Genomic DNA, 6,800 nt, shown 5'->3' with positions numbered 1-6,800 from the left:
GTAAGCACAGGAGGAAAAAGCTTTCTTATGGTTGTCCTACGAAGTCTTAATTTCCTGCAGATATCAAGGATAGTGACTTTTCATCCCTTAGGGAATATGACTTTTTTCTGCATCTGTGAGTGGTTTGGGACCCATGCTGGATGTAAGGATAAGATTTGCAGGTTTATAATAATTATGTAATAAAACAAGTTGGTATAAAACTGGAGCTGAACAAGCATCCATTACCAAGGAAGCATTGAAGGTGTGGGCATCACATAAGAAAAAGGCGTCTGACTTCATTTGCAACAGCTGTAGGTTTACCAGAAAAAAATAGATGAAAGACTGAGAATGCTGGATAACTCTTGCATTCCCTCCTATTTTTTCTGACCACTTTCCATCTAAAGCTGGATGTTATATTTGTGCAATGACTAGACTTGCCCTCATACCAACACTCTTGAAGAGTTTTCCCACTATCTGGCTGCTATGACTACACTTTCAAACTAAATTTATCAGTGCTGAACACCTCTCACATAACTGACTATATAAAAAAGTACTTTATTCTTCTGAGGCATTTGTTGAGGTTTCCTTTATTTTTTTAGGTTTTTGGGTATCAGCCAGTACGTGTCCTTCCAACAAGACATCTTTAGTCAGTGAGTGCAAGACAGGAGGATGAAGAACTGCAAGTAAGGTGTTATCTAGGTTCTTGTTAGGTTTTGATTATATCATGAAATAATTTTACAATGGATAATTGTATTCTTTATTTAGTAATTTGTTTTTAATTTTTTCTGGCTGCCATTTGTTGAATCAAAGTTTAGCTAGTTTAAGAAAATTGAGCACTAAAATTTAACTTTTGGACATTTTCTGGCAGTCATTTGTTGAATTAAGTCTAGCTAGTTTATTTTGTGAAATCACTGTCCTAAGAAAGTTGACCGTAAAAAAACCCCTGTCAATTATAGTTTATTCAGTGAAAATTTTCATTTTTAAGTAATGATCTCAAAAAAAAAACTCAATTATAGTTTAGAATCTGTTTAAAAAAAAAAAAACAATTATAGTTTAGAATCTCTGTTTAAAAAAAAAAACTAAGTCAATTATAGGTTTATGCAAAGAAAATAAAAAAAGTCAATTATAGGTTTATTCAAAGAAAATTTTCATTTAAAGTTTATCAGTGATTCAGTTAATATTCTCATTTTAAAATTTCTCTAAATTATTATACACTTGTTAAGAATTCCCTCCTCTCTAAATTATTATACACTTGTTAAGAATTTCTGGAGGGATGATTTGTATCTGGTGGGATTGTAATTACATGATGGTTTAAATAAAAATGTGTCTAGGGCTGGTCTTTGTTTTATTTTTTTAATAATAAACATCTGGTTTGTCTCCGGAGAGTCTTTCGAGTATTTTTGACTTATACAGTTTTAGCAACCACTTTTTAGCCCATTTTTGTAAGCAATCACCACTTTTTTGCCCATTTACAGTTTTAGCAACCACTTTTTAGCCCATTTTTGCAGTTTCAACCATTTTTTAGCATTATTACATTTTATATACAAAATAAATTTTATATACTAAAATTTGTATTTTACTAAAATTTGTATTTCTTGTATTACAATTTGTAAGTGCATGCAAGGTTGAGTTGTATTTTCTAGTAAAATTTGCATTACTTCCATCCAAATCTTGGAATGTTTTGAGATTTCTAGGTCATTGATGGGTATGTTTCCATCCAAAGGTTATTCATTGATGTGTATTTATAGGTAATTTCTATACCACAACCATAGCTAGCTAGCGGGTCAAGCATGTTGATTTGTAAATTTTCAGGTTTTTGGATATAGGTAAATAAAGAGGTTTTTGGATATAGGTAAATAAAGACAGTAGTTAGCAATCTTTTCATGTTAAGTAGCAGTCATACATATTAGAGGTAGCAGAGTATTTTTTTCCACTCTGGCATCCTTATGGTTTTATCTGATACAGGTGGCTCACAATGAACATGTAGATGGGGGCCTTTGGACTATGGTGGCTCACAATCAACGTGTAGATGGGGGCCTTTGGACTATGGTGGCTCACAATCAACGTGTAGATGGGGGCCGTTGGACTATGGTGACTCACAATCAACGTGTAGATGGGGGCCTTTGGACTATGGTGGCACACAATCACTCCTACATCCAAGGCCTTTGGATCACAAAACTCCTGAAAGAAAAAATACAGAAACCATTAATTTAAATACAGAAACCATTAATTTACAGTCTCACAGCCATTCCCTTCCTGTCTAACTTCCATTGTTATCACACCTTAATCACTAGCATCTGTTCTCTCATACTTCTTACCTCTCTTGCTCCACTGCCACATTCTCTTAACATATGGAACAACTTTCTAATTCTTTGCCTTCACATCCACAAAAATTCTGTTAAATTCCCATTACATTCTCATTGTGCAATTAAGTACAATAAGATATTCAAAACTACATTGTGAATGCATCTTTTATATCTTTCACTCAATTTAAAGCTTAATGCAAACATGAACATATCCGAGTCTGTATTCTTGCGTATTTGGCTTAAGGACCAGCAGTAGGAACAAGGAAGGAAGATCCAGTAATGCTGCATAGCCTACATCAATCTGCTTACTCCTACTCTGGAATTACTTTTTGTATAATTGCCATCAGGAGTCATTCGTCTTTTACAGCCCTAATCATTTCTTTATGTTCGAAAGTTTGAACAAATGTGCTCCGTGAAGAAACGTTAGATGCTGGCAGGGGCCTTCCCCCTTGCAAATGACTACTCTTCTCGCCAGACAGTTGTTCAAACCATTAAACCTCAGCATACTATATAGAATTCATCACTTGCAAGTGAAGATGACCACAACTATACATTACAGTAATTCACTATGAAAATCTAATAAACTTCAACTTGAAGAATAGCAAAGGAAATGGGTGTGGGTGGAAAAAAAATGGTGTACAAACTTAAAATGGAACCAGAAAGCAGCAGCAGGAGTAGAACTGTGACTAGATTGATAAAGAAGTATGATAGGAGTGTTTTATATATTCACCAGATTCGTTCTCCTTATAGAGATCTTATAAATCTTATAGATCAATTGGGAAAGAAGTATATCTGAATAACATAAGGTATGTGGAGGATACAGTTTTGATTTGCAGTAGCTATACTATAACAGTAATGGAAGCCAATGAAGCAAAATGTCTATCAACATAGATAAGTGATGGTGATTATGAAGAAGTTAAAGGTTTTAAGTTGCAATGTACATATTAAAAAAATATAAAGATTTTCCTACCTGGGAAGCTACACAAGAGCATGAAAGATGAATGAGGAAATCAAGAAATGTGAAAGAGCTATGTAATGGTGAAAACTAGCAAGTCAGATGAGATTTGTAGGACTTATGAGAAGAGGAAAGATGGAGGAACTAAGCTTAACAGGAACAATATCAAGTAGCACAGCAAAAGGTAGACAAGTGAGAAATACATGGATGAAATATAGGAAGAACAGGAGGTGGAAGAGCTGCATGTACGAGTATATATTAGATGTTATGGGTGTGGCAATCCATGGTCACCAACGTCTGCAGGAGCATGGCACTTCGGTAAGGCACATCATACAATTAGTAGTCACTGCTCCAATAAAGCTACACCTCCCATATGATTACTATACATTTCAGCGGTGGACAAACGGTGTTTTTTGCAGATATCTCCTAAACGAATCGTTGGACGAGTATGCCATTTCAACACTACCTTGAACATCCGTTCGTAATTTATGGTTAACATACCACAGTACTTATGTGTTATGTGAGGAGTTTACCGAGTGATATTACGCCTAATCCAGCCATCATATCAAAGGTGTTATACAGAATCGGACGAGTGGGGGGTACTCGTCTAACCCCTCCACCACCACCCTGAAGAACCCCCAGGCCACTCCTTCTCTACCCCAGTATCGCATGACCCTCTTCCCCGCTTCCCACTTCAGCCCCTATTCACACCATCAGCCTTCCACCTTTGATTTTTTTTCCCCTATTGTAATTACATACGTATGCGTATAATAGTTACATACGTCAGTATGTACATACATATCATACATTAATAATATTTAATACAATTGCTGGTATATGTGGACATGAAAACCAGAGTGGGTCAAACAACCGTGAAAGCAATAGCTAATTCCGCTGTTAATGGCCGTATAGCTGGATAATAAGCAACGTATCTAACAACAAAATAATATATATAAACTGGACCACTTTTTATGATCAATATATAGACAGTACGCAATAAGATTATCAAGTTTTCCTAACAGTAGAAGGTCCAGGTCACAGGCAATTCCAGCACATCATGTTCACATGGTTGACCATAACGACTGCAAACATGGCTCTTCTATATACTACACGTAAACGTGCTGTTGTACAGTAATTATCAACGTGAACCACTTCTTGCCTTCATGAAATTGTATCATACTCGTTTATAGTCATATCTATACATACACACTTACAGAACATTATAATGTAAAAATACAGTGGTGGGAGAAGTAGGGAGGGACACAGGAGTGAGGGAGGCGAGGAGCTAGGGAGAGGAGAGGAGGGATAAAGAGGGCGAGAACTTCAGAGACGGGGGAGACGTAGTAGTAGTTCGGAATGGTTTGGGTGGGTGTGTGGGGGCCACACTTTCATTCGAATGCGTCAACATGACTCGTCGGCTTTGTGTTATATTTCACGAGTATACTCTCATAACACATAGCACTATGGTATGTTAACCATAAATTACGAACGGATGTTCAAGGTAGTGTGTTGAAATATACTCCTCCAACGATTCGTTTAAGAGATATCTGCAAAAAACACCGTTTGTCCACGGCTGAAATGTATAGTAGGTTATGGAGATTCAAACTACAGAAGACAACGCACTTTACCCTACACCAACATCCCCTACTTACCAAATGCTATTCTGCTTCGCCAATGCATAGAGAGAGAGAGAGAGAGAGAGAGAGAGAGAGAGAGAGAGAGAGAGAGAGAATGATAAATTCATATTTCAAACCAACAGCAGACAACTACCGTGTTTCGCTCATGTTTTTGAAAGTCCTAATTCGTATTGTATGCGAGTACCCATTTAAAGCTTAACGCAAACATAATGAACACACCCGAGTCAGTATTCTCGTGTTTTTTGTCTTCTGCGACTGCGGCAGTAGGAACAGGTAAGGCAGGTCCAATAATGCTGCACAGCCTACATCAACCAGCTTCCTGCAGTCCTGGAACAAGATATTACATTGACACTTTTCGTACAATCGCCGTAGTAAATCACCCTGCTTCACAGCCATAATAATCATTATGTTCAAAGGTTTGAATAAATGTGTCGTGAAGAGGAGCGCGAGGTGCGGGTAGGGGCGGGTATACAAACACTGTCTCGCCGACACCTCCCACTCTTAACAGTTGTTCAAACCATCGAACCTGAGCCTACTAGAATTAATCACTAGGATGAAGCAAGACAACATATGACCACGACTATACGTTAATTCTCTAAAATATCTAATAATCTTCACTATATAATAAATATCTAATAATCCCAGCTTCCGTGATCTTGGTTATAAAATACAATACATCACTGCTCCAATGTCTTTAAACCTACACCTCCCATATGATTAGGTTATGGAAATCCTCACCACCGGAGATAACACTACTATATCAACACGCTCTACCAACTCTTGATCAGTACCTACCAAAACCTTATCTAATCTGAGAACACTCCTCCATTATTCCTCTCTGATGTTGCTCCTCTGCACTTACCCGTTTTATCAAATTTGGTTACGGGTAAACCCACCTACCTCGCCGTTTCCAGCACGAACCCACACACACAATTAGCACACCAAACATGACGAAAACCCAACATATTTTACTACCCACCTCTATAACAGAGAACGTCTTATCTTCACAGAGTCCTGAGGGAAAACAAACGCCTCCTCAGCGCCGTCTTACAACTTCACCTATCCTCCTCCTCTTTCCCCCAACTCCCCCCTCACCCAAGGCTAGTTACAAGAAACGACCCTTTGAACCCTTTGAACCTCACTTTAAGAACTGCTCCTCAATTTTTGTTGTCTTGTGTTATATCAATGCGACCAAACGCCTTTCTGTCTCGCCAATGTATATTGTGAAGAGAGAGAGAGAGAGAGAGAGAGAGAGAGAGAGAGTTAATAATCATATCTCAAACCAACAACAGACAATTGCTGTGTTTTGTTCACCGATTCACGAGGTTTGCAAGCAATGATCGACGGCTGTTCACTAATTCTTGAATGAAATTATAAATAAATTATTCCTCTAATTAACAACGTGGTATATTTCTAAGTGTAACATTTCATACGGATCATGGAATTAGTGTGGGTTTGCAATAGTTATCATGCAATGCGTTTGAAAATTCAGTCTGTCAAGATTTAACGAGACCAGATAATAAGCAAATGTAAAAAGTATGATTAGAATGAGTAAATAAATGAATGAATAAGCAAGCACATATACAGATAGATAGATAGACAGACAGACAGACAGATAGATAGATAGATAGATAGATAGATAGATAGATAGACAGATAGATAGCTAGATAGATAGACAGACAGATAGATAGATTAACAGAATAGCCATATGGAGTGGTATCATATTACATCATAATCTACTTACGTATCTTTTGCTTCCCTCTTGTAAAATAATTAGAGCTTATGTTATGAAAGAGTTCCCTTACTTAAGAACTCTCTCTCTCTCTCTCTCTAACAAAATATAAAGCACGACAACGAAAACGAACTCAAAAGCGAAAACTAGACGTACTACTTACATTTTTAAAAGACAATCCACTCCCTTTC

General features: G+C 37.1%; 1 long non-coding RNA gene across 1 annotated transcript; it reads right to left on the bottom strand.

The window, feature by feature from the left end:
• Positions 1-1,848: 1,848 nt before the first annotated feature.
• On the bottom strand, positions 1,849-5,964 carry LOC123504154. The gene is made up of 3 exons (XR_006674728.1): positions 5,857-5,964; positions 5,097-5,204; positions 1,849-2,160 (listed from the first exon to the last, which is right to left on the bottom strand). It is a non-coding gene; the product is annotated as an uncharacterized LOC123504154 (long non-coding RNA).
• Positions 5,965-6,800: the final 836 nt, after the last annotated feature.

The sequence above is a fragment of the Portunus trituberculatus genome, chromosome 15 (genome assembly GCF_017591435.1).
Source record: "Portunus trituberculatus isolate SZX2019 chromosome 15, ASM1759143v1, whole genome shotgun sequence".
NCBI classification, from domain to species: domain Eukaryota; kingdom Metazoa; phylum Arthropoda; class Malacostraca; order Decapoda; family Portunidae; genus Portunus; species Portunus trituberculatus.
The sequence above is the reverse complement of the archived record's forward strand: the minus strand, read 5'-3'. Positions and strand labels throughout refer to the sequence as shown.